This window comes from Pleurodeles waltl, chromosome 3_2 (assembly GCF_031143425.1).
Source record: "Pleurodeles waltl isolate 20211129_DDA chromosome 3_2, aPleWal1.hap1.20221129, whole genome shotgun sequence".
NCBI lineage: Eukaryota > Metazoa > Chordata > Amphibia > Caudata > Salamandridae > Pleurodeles > Pleurodeles waltl.
In genome coordinates this window covers 7,301,600-7,316,389 of record NC_090441.1, presented here as the reverse complement: position 1 = coordinate 7,316,389, position 14,790 = coordinate 7,301,600, and positions in this window count along the sequence as shown.

Here is a 14,790-nt window from a genome sequence, read left to right as displayed (position 1 = left end):
CGACTGAGGGAGGAAGTCAGGCTTATCTTCGTTGGTGCAGTGTGCCAGATTCGGAGATGGAAGCACTTGGACTGGCTTCTGTAATGTCCCTCTGGTTGGGATGACTATGGGCAGCAGTCACACTTTGGATCTTCATTGCAGCACACCAGGATCAAACTAGAAAAATGCAGGAAGTCCTAATACAGCACTTAAGTCAGCTCTTACAAGCTCATTCCTGGTTGGGTGTGATTACAGCAAGAAGTAAAACATAGAATCTTTGGTGCAGTATATAGGCTCAAAAGAGGGAATGCAGTGAGACCTACTCCTATACTCAGGTCGGCTTCTATGATGTCCTACCAGGCAGGTCACTCTTCTGGGCAGTTCCCTCTTCCTGGTCACCACAGCAGAATTTCTTCTTTGGGTAGACTTCCTGCTGCGGTGGTGTCTCCCCACTCCTCTCTCTCAGGATGCCAGGTACACTCCTCTCCAAGGCAGACCCAAAGCTCTCCTACAGAATGTAGTTGCAGGCTTTCAGGTAATGTCCCCCAACCTTTGGGAGACTGGCTGTCATAAACACCAACCTTGGATCTCAAGAGTTTCTCTGGTACTCTGCGGAGTGTCACTTCTTTGCTCAGTGAGAATTAATTGAACCATTTGAAGGAGTTTCAAGCCTTGTCATACAGTTCTTGTCCAGTCAAAGAATATTGATTTCACTATCACTGTTCTTGAACTGCTTTGAAACAGAGCATATACAGTCTATGTCTTTGGGTAATGTCCTACAGCAGGGGGCGATGAGAGATGTCTTCAGCAATAGCACCAAAAACAAAAGGGCAATGAGAAGTGAAATCCTCACACCAACCATTAGCTTTTTGGAATAGACATTAACCCCATGTAACAAGCATGAGAAAAGCCAATAGGTTTCACCTTTTGGAAATATTAGTTTTGTGAATGATTTTTAGCCAAGCTGCACAGCATACTGATGCTGTTTAGCATTGCTAAATAATCAAAAAAAGGCTTTTGATGTTGCCATTTTTTTTACTTTTTAGTTACCGATCTGACTTGGATTGGAAACTTTGAAAGAAATAAAACATGGAAAAGAGTTATTTTTAAAGCAGATGGGAGGGAAAACATGGTGGCACTGAAGCAATAGGGAGTGCAAGGGTAGGAGGAAGCAACAGAGGTGCAGAAGAAATATGAAGGGTGTGGTTTGGGGGAATGGAAGCAACACCAAGGGCATGGGTGGGGGTGGAAGCAATACAGAGGGTGTAAGTGGGAGCAAATCAAATGGATGAGAGAGCTGGTGGGGAGAAGCACACAGCCGAGAGACAGCAACAATTATAACAGTGAAAAGAGAGAGAAGTACATGAGGGATACAGCTAGAAAACACATGCACTGTCAGGGAGTGGTTAAGCAAAAAGGAAAAAGATTTGCTTGTAAAACGAGCAGTGGAAGTACACAAGTAATGCATCCTTGCTCCAGGGGATCAACAAAGAAAAGGAAAGAAAGCCCACACAAACTGACAGATAAGAAATTAGCAAATGAGAGTGAAAATAAAGCGAACCAATGGTAAACAATCTAACCCCACTGTCAGTAAGCAAGATGTCCTGCAACAGCGCATGATCTGTCTAGTAGGCAAGATTTAAACTGCTATGTGTATGCAGTGGCTTTATACATATAACGCTTTCACACTCATGCATTATTGTTTCATTTGGTGGGCAATGAAAATCAAAAATAGCTGTTGGTAACTCAGGACAGTGGCGCATGCTCACAAAACCATGCAGGGTCGTTCCCACTTAACATCGAACGTCACATAGCTAATAAATATATCCAGTAATACAACGTTCCAGTCAATAGATTGGTAATGTAGACTGTTAACAACATTCTTTGCAGAGGAAACCTGAGACCAGCACAAGTGATTTTCTTTTTCATTATAAGGGGCTGAACTGGGAGAGTCATAAATGGAATTGAGAAGCAGAAGAGAGGTCCTCATTACTAATCCAGGACGCTGCCATGTTAGATGTGTAGTGTAAATAGCATTGGAAAATAATGTGATTCATAAAGCACCTTCTAGGGTAGGAAACACCATGCTGCTGTGGGAGTAACGAATGGACAATTTCGTAGGGCTTGGGTTAAGGGCCTGTATTTTAGTCAGTAAGGCCAGATACATTGTTTTATGACTTGCCCTGAGTGGCCAAGGGTGCATCAGTACAGAGGTCCAGTAGTCATCAAAGCCAGTCTTCACCCCTCAACGGAAGAAAACACTGAGGCAAGTATCAGAACCGTGTACATTATTCTGAATACTGTAGCACACCAGCATCTGTGACAAGAATGACCAGTGTTCCACCTGCAACCACTGTTGTTGTGCCCTGTGTAGAAGTAGGAGGTGTTTTACCATGGATCCATTTCCCCTCTTTACAAGAAATCTGAAAATGTAGTTAGAAGGTGATTTGAGGCATTTCCTCACCTGCACCCTCAATCCAACCTACCACTAGAAGGGTAAAAATGGTCAAACTATGCGGACCTGTTTCCCCGGACCACAGAACAAGGTGGGTCAGAGTCTGGCTCCTTACTGCTGCTGAGTCTGTCACTGAATGGATAGATGTGCCCTTGCTCTGTATCAGGAGCAGCTTGCGCGGCTTTGTCGGGTGTGGGGGCTGGGCTGCATAGGGGCATGGGAGAAAATGAATACATTTTTATTTTTTTAAATCACTTACCTGCTTTGCTCCCACGCCGCTCCTCTCCCGTCGCTGCTGCAGGTACAGGCTCCCAGCTTGCCCTGCGCCCAATCCTGACATTGCTCAGAGCAGCGTCAGGATTGGCTGGGAGCGCCCAGCCAGGGCGCTCCCAGACTGACTGTGAGCCTGTGCAGGCTCTCTCCAGCCCAGCAACTGTGTTGCTGGGCTGGAGAGAGCCCTGTGCGCATGTCTGTTTGGACGGCCCGCGTGTGGGGGCCAAACACACATGCGGTCTGAGGGGAGTGCATAGTGCACTACCCTCAGCTCATCACCCCCAATGCCCCACCCCTTTCACATGGAAAGGATAATAAACAGAGTTTATTATCATTTCATGTAAAAGGATTTGCAGCGGTTGCTGCTGGCGGTGGGGTGACACTCCTCTGCCCATACCAAGGAGTCGCGCCTGCTCTGTATCCTCTCCTCTCCCTCTTCCCAGACTGTGTCTGCTCCCTACACTCTCCTCTCTGTCTCTGCTGATGTTTCAGTATTGCTTTCCAGTGGCATAGCCAGTGTGTCATGGGCCCTAGTGCAAGGAAGGAAATGCCCTCCCTTCCCCTGGGCCGCTGTTTGAATTGTAAAATACAGAAATAAGCAGGGTTCAATGGTCCTTTAGGCCTCTGCACCCTGGTGCCACTGCACCTGCTGCACCAATGGAAGCTATGCTCCTGTTGCTCTACTCTTCCTCTTCTTCTTTTACTTTTCACTCCCACAGTTCCTCTGGTCTCCATTCATTTTCTTCGGCCTCCTGGATGGTCTGTCCTCCTCACATTTCGTATCCCCTCGTCCTGCTCTCCTCTGCCGCTTCCCACAGTTCATAATTGCTCACCTCAGTCCCAGCTTTTCCTCCTCTCATTCCTGGCTCCGACAGGCCAACAAACCTCAACATCTAGCACTTCCTCCAGTGGATGTTCATCACTGCTTGCCCGGGCTAAGGCATTCCTCTCTTCCATGGTCAGTGGTCCAGTTTCATTGCTCCAACCAGCGGATTCGTCAGCAAAAAAGCCATAGTTGTTATCCTGTAAAAAGTAAAACACTTTTATCCTCCCCCTCCAGAACCTGCCAAACTCCTATGCATTCCTGTCGCTTGTCCAGGTGAGAGCTCTCCTGCCTGCCACAAAGGACCTTCTACGACAAATTATACCATCCCTTTAAAAACATGATTGGTTGATATTAAGGGGTAGTAGATAGTGGGTTGCCATTCTTGAGAATTCGAGACCGGTAGTATGGCAGAACAGTAAACTGCAAATTGTTTATCAGGGTTTTAATGATATTGGGTTTAAAAAGTGCATGGACATCAAAGTAAAATCTAATATACTTCGATATGAATCATATAAATACTCACAAATTGGACATTATTTCAGTGCACACTGTAGATTGTATTGGTCTCTTCCAGCACCTTCCATTGCTGAGTTCCTTGACAATGGCCCTGACTGTTTCTGCTGCATATCTACACGTTTAAGAAGTGATGACAGATGAAGAGAAGTGGGGCGAGGATGGTGGGGTTAGCATCTAGCCCACCAGATCTATGGCAAAACTAACTAACTAGAAGAACCATCCTATAATGGAACATGCAATACTGTATAAATCTTTATGGTTATTAGAAACTGGAAATCAGACCTGCTGCCATAGGAGTCGATATGAATCGGCAGGAACATATGATTGCCTTATGCTTTGAGCTAAGAGTATTCCGATACATTATTTAGATATTGGGCAAGGATCCGAGTCACTACAAAACATAAAACTGCCAGCAACCACTATTACAGGCCCGATTTCATTCTTGGCGGTCCGGCCATTTTCGGCCAGGGTAATAGAGTACATTGGCAAAGATCCTGACCACCAAATTTAGAAATGTTCCATCGGGTCGACGGACTTTTCTAGCATTCACAGGAACCAACGTCAAGGCAGTTCCTGTGAATGCATTGGAACTTTGCTCTTTGGCTCTGTCAAACAGATGGAGCTGCATGGCAAAGTTTATTTTTAAATACAAAAACATCAGGCTTTTTGTGTTTGAAAATTAAAAATAACACGCCCTCTCTCATCATGAGAGTCATCTCCTATGGAGAGGGGGGCATTTTTTTTGCTGCTCCTTAGTGCCAGGGTTTGCTTGGTAGAGATGGGCAGTACAAAAACAACTATAGGTCTGCTCATCCTAATTGGGTAGACGGACAGACATATAACCTATTCTCCAATGGCCCTTACTCCATTGGGCTGTTAGAGAAGTTTGGCCATGTAGTCTCTGTCCTGGTCAAACTATGGTCCATCTGCTTTTAAATTCTTTGGGCGGACCATCATGTTGGCGGTAAGCACACTCCTTTGCAATGAAGTATGCTGACGGCCAACATTCAAATTGGTCCCTAAGTTAGGTATGAATAAAGACCAAAAGCACATTTTTTTTTTTAACTCTGGTAGTGAGGCTGACTATAGTCTGTAAGTGAACCGATTAATTCCACTATGTGCCATAACATGCAATGTGCAACATTTTCATATTTGAACCATTATTATCTAAAAAGACAGGGGATGATTCCAATCAAGTCCCATGTACATAAAATGCTTATAATTGTAAAATTCAATTTGTTCTTCTTTCCACTACCTCCCTAATGTTTCTTCAATTGTTATTTCATGTTGAGATGTTGAGAGACTGTTTACTACGGATCTACATATACCATGTACCTTGATGGTAATGCTTTTTATGATAGCATCTGAGTACTGTTTAATTTGTATGTAAAATAAAACGGAAATGTTTCCTCATAAAAAAATAATATAAACACATGACTGATCAATTCGAGGGAGAGAACGTGCCTGTAGCACTAGAAGAAGACATCCTGCGTGGAAAGAAAAAACTTGTTTTCTGATGGAGTAACAATGGGAGATGTCAGTACCGTTGACTTCCTCTTCCTCCTTCAGCAGTTACCTTCCGAGCTGTGTGAGCCAGTACTCTGCAGGGTTCCCTCTCATAAGAAAACCCAGCCTGCTGGAGAAACGAACTCCAAGACTCGAGGGTCACAGAAGATGAGAATACCCTGCCTGTTTACGAAGCTTTAATGATGGAGGATCTTATCTCAAGAAAATAGCACGGTGAGGAGCAGAGAAGAGACTTATACCAGAGGGAACTTCTCTCTAGAGAGACTGAATTAAGTGGCCTGTATGCTGTGGAACTAGCTGTGAAGGAACAAACTCAGTTGGGTTTTGCCATCAGCTTCCCCACTTGTGAATATGTGAGTGAACAACATTTATCTCGATAAAATGGATGATTTGGGTACCTGGTGTTGAATCACCACTGGTCTGAAAAGGCACCTACATCCAATCTGACATTTTTACACAGGATTACTTAAATTTCCATATCATTTGAACCACTTGCATCTATGCCTGCATCTAGATTCTCATATCATTGAGCTGCCTGCATGTAGGCCCAAACATGCTTGGCTTTGAGCAGCAGCTGAAAGAACCTTATCTTCCTAGCCCTGGCATCCTTGAACCACTTCAAGGCACTCTTTTCTGAAAACAATTTACCACGGGTGGGTGGGGTGGACAAATTGTTTGGCTATTGTGGTATTTCAGTGAAAGCTCATATAACGTCTGTGACCTCGCTCTCACAAAGTCTAGCACATTATTTTACTACAATGGGGTTGGTTGTCCTTCCTCCATTTCAATTATGTTTATGTTAATATTTATAATCTTTACAACACATGGCTACCCAATAAGGGCTTCTCAGTGCTACTAACAAACACTAATTAAGACAAATTGTAGGAGATTAAAACAGCTAGGTCTTTAATTAGTAGATTATGCTGTGAGTTCATTATTGACACAACAAAAAGGAGATGTAAAGATGCTTGAATTAATCGCAGACCCTTGAAGTCGTTCAGGCTGCATTCCAGTCCATCATTTTTCACCCTTATGGCCACTCTAGACAAAGGCCTGCAATCTACAAATCAGTGATGATCCTGCTCCTTCTGGGAACAATCTGTTCCAAACTGCGAGACTTGGGGATCATCATTAGGGTACAGCTTGAGTTCAATGGCATATTTAGTATGGACGTACACCTGGGCAGACCCGTCACACTTACGGTGTTGGCTGAAACAACAACAAGGTGATGGATGGAATACCTGAATTAATCTCAGCTACTGGCAATTGTTTGGGCCACATTTCAGTCCATCCTATTTCACTCACCATGCCACTCTAGACAAAGGCCCTCTGTTAGGAATTGGATTGTTGATTGAGAGGAGTGGAAGGCCCAGACAGGCAACAACCACAATCCTTGGCATGGAGAACCACAAAAGTCATTAAATTATCCTGTGCTTAACACAACAAAAATTAATTCAGTAGAACAGGACATATTGCCAAAAAGTACAAAGCACCACTCACAGTCATTTTCGTTGTCCTAGACAGGGGGAAAGTCATAAGCTCAGACTAATGGCGATGGAGTGTGGGTCAGATACAGGGACTAGCTTAGTCCAGCTGAAACCATGACCTTCTCAAAGCCCTGTGTGAAGAGTTCTGTTTGCAGTGGAGGAGGCCACGAGAAGCAGAGAAAACATTGTGGATGGCTGCTACTGCAGTGCAAGGAATAGGCTGGATAGAGTACGTTGTCATCACTGTAGTGCGAAAAGCCAGTCAGGCGTCATGGACTGTTGTTGCTGGTGCTTCATGTTGTCACCACAGGCTGTTGTTGTTGTAGTGCAAAGTGCAGATCTTGTGTTGCTGGTCATCGCTGGCAGTTGGAGTGATGCAAAGAGAAGGGCTTCACTGTGACTTTACATTGGCGGTCATTGCGGGCAGCAGTGTCTCGGCACAAAGGGGACCATTCACGGTTAGGAAGAGCCCGAACTTCAGGATTTCACCTTTACTTCTTGGGAGGAGCTTAGATTGATGCCAACCAAGAGTTCAGGACCTGGGGGTCACATCTTGCAGATCAGGAATTCACTCCAGCAGAGGCCAGCATGGCTCAGGCAGGTCCAAGTGCAAGCCCAGACTGCAACAGGTCAGCTACGCAGTTGCAAGGAGTCCCTAAGATTGTTATGTCCCTGTAGCTTACGCATGAAGTCAGCCAACCCACCCTTGGAGTCACTTAGGTTAGCCTGGAATGAGGTAAGCAGGTCCAGTCTTCCTTCCTTCAGACAGCAAGGCAGTCACCAAGCAGATGTGCAGCCCTCTGGCAGCAGGACAGTCCTTATGTAATGTCCACAGATCAGGGAGTGTTCTAAAGAGTTGTTCTGAGGGACCAATATTCATACCTGATGCCAGCCTTTGTGTGTGGGGGGCACCCTGTCCTACCTCCACATCTGATTCTGGAACGTTCTTCCCTCTGTCTGTTAAGGCTCCTTGAAGTATGGGGTGACAAAAGGCTGGTGTCAGATTCCTTTGTGTGTGTTGGAGGAAAGTCCTTAGAAGTGCAAGTATGGCAGGGCACAGCTCTGCACCCAGCCATCCTGGCAGGATAGCCCACCCTGCCCACATCTTGTCCACTTTGTGTCACTGACTAGGAGGAATACACAAACCCCAACAGCCGAGCCATTCACATTCAAGTGATCCAGGGCACTGGCAGAAGGCACAAATGTTTAGGGCAAGAAAAATGCCAGCTTTCTAAAAGTGGCATTTTAAAAATTGTGACTTAAAATCTGACCTTACCATTAAAGAGGATTTTAAATTACAATTCGTTTGAGTGTAAACAGTATATGACTATCTGCTCCCGATCCAGCGTTATCACTTATTCATTGTAATGAGGTAGCCCAGTGTTTGCCAATGTGAAAGTTAGGTCTTATAGTAGTAATAAGGTAACCCAATGTTCATCGATGGGAGGGATAGGCCTTACAGTAGTGAAAAATTACTTTAAGAGTTTTTCACTACCAGAACATGTAAAACTTACACCCACATCTCCTACCTTTCAAATACGATGCACCCTGCCTTATGGATCTTTAGGGCCTACCATAGGGAGTGACATATGTTTTAAAGGATTAGGCCTGGCAAAAAGTTTATTTTGTCAGGTCAAAATGACAGTTTGAATCTCCACTACAGGCTACCGTGGCAGACTTGGGACAAGTTTTAAAGTGCTACTGTAGTGGGTGGCACAGTTAGTGCTGCAGGCCCACTATTAGCATCAAATGCAGCAACAAAAAGTTAATGGATGGAATGGCAGAATTAATCTAAGCCACTGGCAATCGCTTGAGCTGCATTCATGTCCATTGTTTTACATCCATCATGGCACTCTAGACAAAGCTCTGCCTTAGGCAATTCAGTAGCAACCCTGCTCCTTAAGGGAAAAGTCCATCCCAAACTGTCAGACGAAGCCCTTTTGTGTGTTTAATGTAATGCCTATGTCGTCTAGGGTATGCCCAGATGTGGGTCCCTTGCTTACTGTGTCACTTAAACAAAGCTTCACCCAACTGAAGAGACCCAAACAGACCGAAACCAGTCTTGGGGTGCTTGTGCTTAGGTTCAGAGAAGACCTGCCTTGGCAGTAAGGGCTGGACTGTTCCTATTGGAGTAGATCCAAGACTGATTTGCAAATGGCTGGATTTAGCCAGAGATGGCATGGTGGGAAAAAAGAATGGTGGGTTGGAATTCTACCCAATGCTATTGCAAGCGGTTAGACTTATTGCAAACATTCTTTCATCACCTTTTGCATATTTAATGTAAGTTCATTATTAGCACTACATCACAAGCACACACTGGCATTCCCTACCTCTTAAATCAAAAACCTCCTCGTGCGAGTAATTTGCTAACGACGATTCGTTTCATCATTGCATCTCCACATTTTAGAGTGTGCTTCTATTTCTTTCTTATGAAAATATTTCCAAAAGTCAAGTAACTGTTAGAGGGCAAAAGTCAAAGCATCAAAATTGGTAGGGACAAGGGAAAGCATTAACTTACTAGAGGGTTTTTTATTTCTCTGGCCTTCCAACGTAAAGAAAAAAGCATAATGATGCTTTTGCATTATTTTTTAACAGGCAGCCTGGGACACCAAGTAACTGCCGGTTTCACAGTGAGGTCACCTGTGTTAAAATAGCGCATTGAACTCAGCTCGTATATTTTATCGCTGTCTTCTCTGTGGGCTTCAAGTACTTTTTCTTCTGTGAATGGCCATAGCCTGATTTACTGGGATTCTGAAAAATAGATTTTATATCAAAACTTACCAAAAGATCACCTGCGCCTCACTTGATTGGTTTAGCCTGATTAATGGGATAGCTAGACATCTTAATGTGCAAGCATTTGGGCGAGCAATTGGTTTTATTACTGGTAGTAAAATTTAGCAAGAGTCTACAAAGGAGATTCTAAAGCAGAAACAATTGAATGAGAGGCGTATATATCTTATGAAAAGAATAAAAACCTGCAGGCTATTGAGTACTGTACCTTAATGGAGTTTGTGAAACGGAATTAAACATTTCAATGAGATCTTTTTTCACATCTCCTTACAGAACAAACTCATTTCTGGGTTTCGTCTGAGACAGTGCTTGAGCTGTTGTTTGCAAGACATTTTTGTTACTTACAATGGGTTTAGAGGCTGCCCATTGCTTATCATTGGTTGGCTTTATTGGCATTCCCATTTGCTTGTTTGTCCTACATTGGCGTGTGCAGCATCCACTTCCGCTTCTTATGTTTGACCCCCGCTTAGAGCATGGCCAAAGTACTTGTGTTCTTCCACTGCTCCCTTATTAGGGCACAACTTTTTTCTTTTTGATTAAGCACTCCACTAGAAGATATTACCCCCTGTGTTGCATCCGCATCTGTGTCACTTTGTCCCCCTAACCCACCCTCAATGTTGCTTGCCCTCCTGCACACCCTCCCTCTGTGCTGATTCACCCCCTTTCTCCAGCAGTGTTGCTTCCTCTTCCTCTCTCTCCCTTTGTATTGCTTTCCTGGACCTGCCTCACTTTTTTTTTCCTTTTTGTTTACCTATCGAATTCGGATCAGCAAACAAAATGGGAAAAAAACGCTTGCATCATTCTGTAGGTGCGCACATGCTTCATGAATGTGCTTACAGAATGATGGCGGGACATGTCATCAACTTTTTTTTTTCTTTTCATATTTTTTCAAACCATGCTGCACAGTATCATGGGTGCAAAGCCAATAGGTCCCAAAGGCAACATATATTTGCTTTGACAATGCTTGTTAAAAGGAGTATAACTTTGTTGAATTTGTAAAATTACAAAACGTATTATTTTTGTGCCAAACATCACCATTTGATTTCTCATAACCTGAATTGGTGCATGGATTGGTAGAGCAATGGTAATGCTTGTGTAACACCTTGCTCACAAGCGAGAAACTGCGGGATCATCATTTCAACAGTTGGCATGATTGCACAAGTCACTGCAGTGGTCTCATCCTGCTCAAGCAGCCTAAGAATACTGAAGAAAATGTTCAATTGTCTATCAGACAACACACCAAGAAAATGATCATGTAAGTCCTCATTAGCAGTAGACTAGACCGTAGGAACACCCCGTATGCCGGAATAACCAACCACTTCACAAAAAGACTGGAGGCCATCCAAAACCAAGCAGCTAGACTAAACTTCATTCTCCCATGCAGGGCCCACAGCATCCCACAGCTTAGAGAACTCCACTGGCTCCTGATACAGAAACAGGCACATTTCAAACTCCTCACCCATACCTACAAAGCACTCAACAACACAGGCCCTACCTACCTGAACAGTATCATTCATTTCCACCAGCCTTCCAGGGACCTCCTCTCTGCCGGGAATAGCACACACCCCACGCATACACAAAAACAGCAAGGGCCATGCCTCCTCATAACTGGCTCCTAAAGCATGGAGCGACTTCCCAAAACACATCAGAGCCTACTTCTCTCTCCTTGACTGTTAGAAATGGGGTTTTTGGTTGGCAGTCAGGTTACCCCCTGTCCAAGCAAGGACCCTCGCCCTAGTCAGGATAAGTCACACACAATCCAAATTATCCTGTGCCCACCCTCTGGTAGCTTGGCACTGAGCAGTCAGGCTTAACTTAGAAGGTAATGTGTAAAGTATTTGTGCAATAAATCATGCAATAACACAGTATAACACCACAAAAATACACCACACCATGTTTAGAAAAATATAGAATATTTATCTGGTTAAATGCAGGTCAAAACGATCAAGATTCAATAAGTACACGTTGAAATATCACTTAGAAAATTAAATAAAGAGTCTTTAGTTCATAAAACGCAACAAGCGTCTCTTGCATGCACAAATACCTGGTTTGCGTCAAAATTATCTGCAAGGGGCCTCAGAGGAGGAGATGCATGGAAAACAGGGAGGTGTGCGTCGGTTTCTACGGGCACACACAGACGATGCGTCAATAATTTTCCATGCAGGGAAGGCTTTGCGTCGATTTCCGGCGCGCTGACTTGAATCCTCTTCGGATTGTGAGGTATTTGGACACCCCGGGATGATGCAGAGAAATCCAGGGCATGCAGGACGAAGTCACAGGAGCTGCATCGATCAGGTGGTGATGCGGGAAACTTCTGTCGCACGGCAGGTGCTGCGTCGATTCTTCTCGCAGGAAGTCAGGCTGCGTCGTTCCGTTTCGGCTATGCGTCAATCCAGTGGGCCGTGGTTCAAAGTTCCGGTCGCAACGCTGGTGCTGCGTCGATCTCTACTTCGGGGAGCCAGGCTGCGTCATTCCAGTTCAGCATGCGGTGATTTTCTCACCATGATGCAGGCTGTGCGTTGTTTCTTGTAGGCTGTGCATTGAAATTTTGCAGCAGAAGGAGTTCTTTTGCAGGATGAAGTCTTTTTGCTCCTGAGACTGCAAGAAACAGGAGGCAAGCTCTATCCACGCCCTTGGAGAGCACTTCTCAGCAGTGCCAGGGGACAGCAAGGCAGCAGAGCAGCAGTCCTTTGCAGAAAAGCAGTCAGGTGAGTCCTTTGGGCAGCCAGGCAGTTCCTCTTGACAGGTTGCAGGTTCTGGATCAGGGATTCTTCTCCAGTGGTATCTTGTCCAGAAGTGTCTAAGTTGGTAGGGTCAGGGGCCCTGCTTAAATACCCAAATTTGCCTTTGAAATGAGGGAGACTTCAAAGAGTGGCTTAGAAGTGCACAAGGTCCCCTTTCAGTTCCATCCTGTCTGCCATGGTCCCAGTAGGGGGTGTGTCAGTCCATTGTATGAAGGCAGGCCACTGTCCTTTGACATGTAAGTGTCAGGCCCTCCAGCCTCCCAGCCCAGGAAGACAAATTCAGTATGCAGATGTGTGCCAGTGTGACTGAGCATCCTGTTTTTGGTGTTGTCTGAGTGAAGGCACAAGGTAGCTGTCTACTAAACCTAGCCAGGCGTGGATTGTAAGGCACAGAAAGATTTGAGTGTAGAGAAATGCTCACTTTCTAAAAGAAGCATTTCTAAAATACTAATATAAAATCCAACTTCACCAATAAGCTGGATTTTCTATTACCATTCTGGCCATACTAAATATGACCAGGCTACTCCTTTCAGATCAGAATCTACCACTCAAACAGTATATGAGGGTAGCCCTAATGCTATCCTATGAAAGGAGCAGGCCTCACAGCAGTGTAAAACGAATTGAGGAGTTTTAGACTACCTGGACATGTAGAACACACATGTTCATGTCCTGCCTTTTACCTACATAGCATCCTGCCCTATGGGCTACCTAGGGCCTACCTGAGGGGTGACTTATATGTAGAAAAAGGGTAGTTTAAGGCTTGGCAATTACTTTTGAATGCCAAGTCGAAGTGGCAGTGAAACTGCACACACAGGGCCTGCAATGGCAGGCCTGAGACATGGTTAGGGGGCTACTTATGTGAGTGGCACAACCAGTGCTGCAGCCCACTAGTAGCATTTAATTTACAGGCCCTGGGCACATGTATTGCACTTGACTAGGGATTTACAAGTAAATTAAATAAGCCAACTGGGTATGAGCCATTGTCACCATGTTTTAGGGAGAGAGCATATGCACTGTGGCGCTGATTAGTAGTGGTAAAGTGCACAGAGTCCTAAAGCCAGAAAAAATGAGGTCAGAAAAATAGGGGGAGGAAGGCAAAAGTTTAGGGGCGACCCTGCAGAAAGGCCATTTCCAACATTGACTTTTGCAATTAACTGAAGGTGTGGCTTTTGGAGTAAGCCCCACAGGGCCAGCCTCATACTTCCGCTACAGAGTGCCTGGGTACCTTCATGGGTGATTAGGGTGCTATAGAAACACTGATAACAACATAACACAGGTGAGAGTTATGAAACTCCATCAAAGCTGCATACTTACTGACACCAGACTGTCACATAAATAACACTGAAATATAAATCGAAAGTTGATCAGAAACACACCTTTCTTCAAAAGTAACTGACAAAGGAAAGTCTGTTAGTAAGAGGAAAGACTCTAAAATCATAATATCTAAAAAAAAAAATGATACCATCAACACAAACACACTTTCTAATTGTAGGTGACATACTTGGGGTAATAGTCTACAGTTAAAAAATGTGATAAACTAATTGATAGTCCTTTAGATATTTTGTTTGAAAAGGCTTTTTCCATATTTTACTTGTGATGTTGAAATTAAATCATCTTGCATGATAATTTTTAGTTTGAGCCTTGGCAGCACGCATGTGCAGTCTGCAAGACGTGCTGTATTCAGTAAAGTCACTTTGATGCCACCTGCTGCTTGCCATAGGTTGGCTGCAGTGTCACTGTTCTTTGCTGCCTCCTAACAGGTTTCACAGCCCATACATCACTTCCTGTCCTTGGCTGAGGAGCACCTGCCAAGTACAGTTTCCTTACTTTTGAATTGTTTATCCGTTGTTTGTGGGCCTCCCCTTGTGTTCTTTTGGTATTTACAGTTGTAGCATGGCAGTTTTAATTTTAGCAGTGCAGCACATGCTTCATCTTTAATATGCATACAAAGTGCTGTTTAATTTTATATATTAACAGTTTAATTTTATTTCTGACTATAAGCATGTATTTGGTAGAGCTGAGGCCAAGACCGAACCTGGTTCCCCAGGTCCAAAGGTGTCAGCTCTGTAAATTATGCCACATAGCTAACTTGCTTTTGCTTGTTTTTGTTGCTTTCTGAAGCCTGCCCCAGGAACTGACCTCCGATAACAGCGGGAGTCAGTTTGCAGTGCCAGCCTGAGCGCAGGAAGAGCC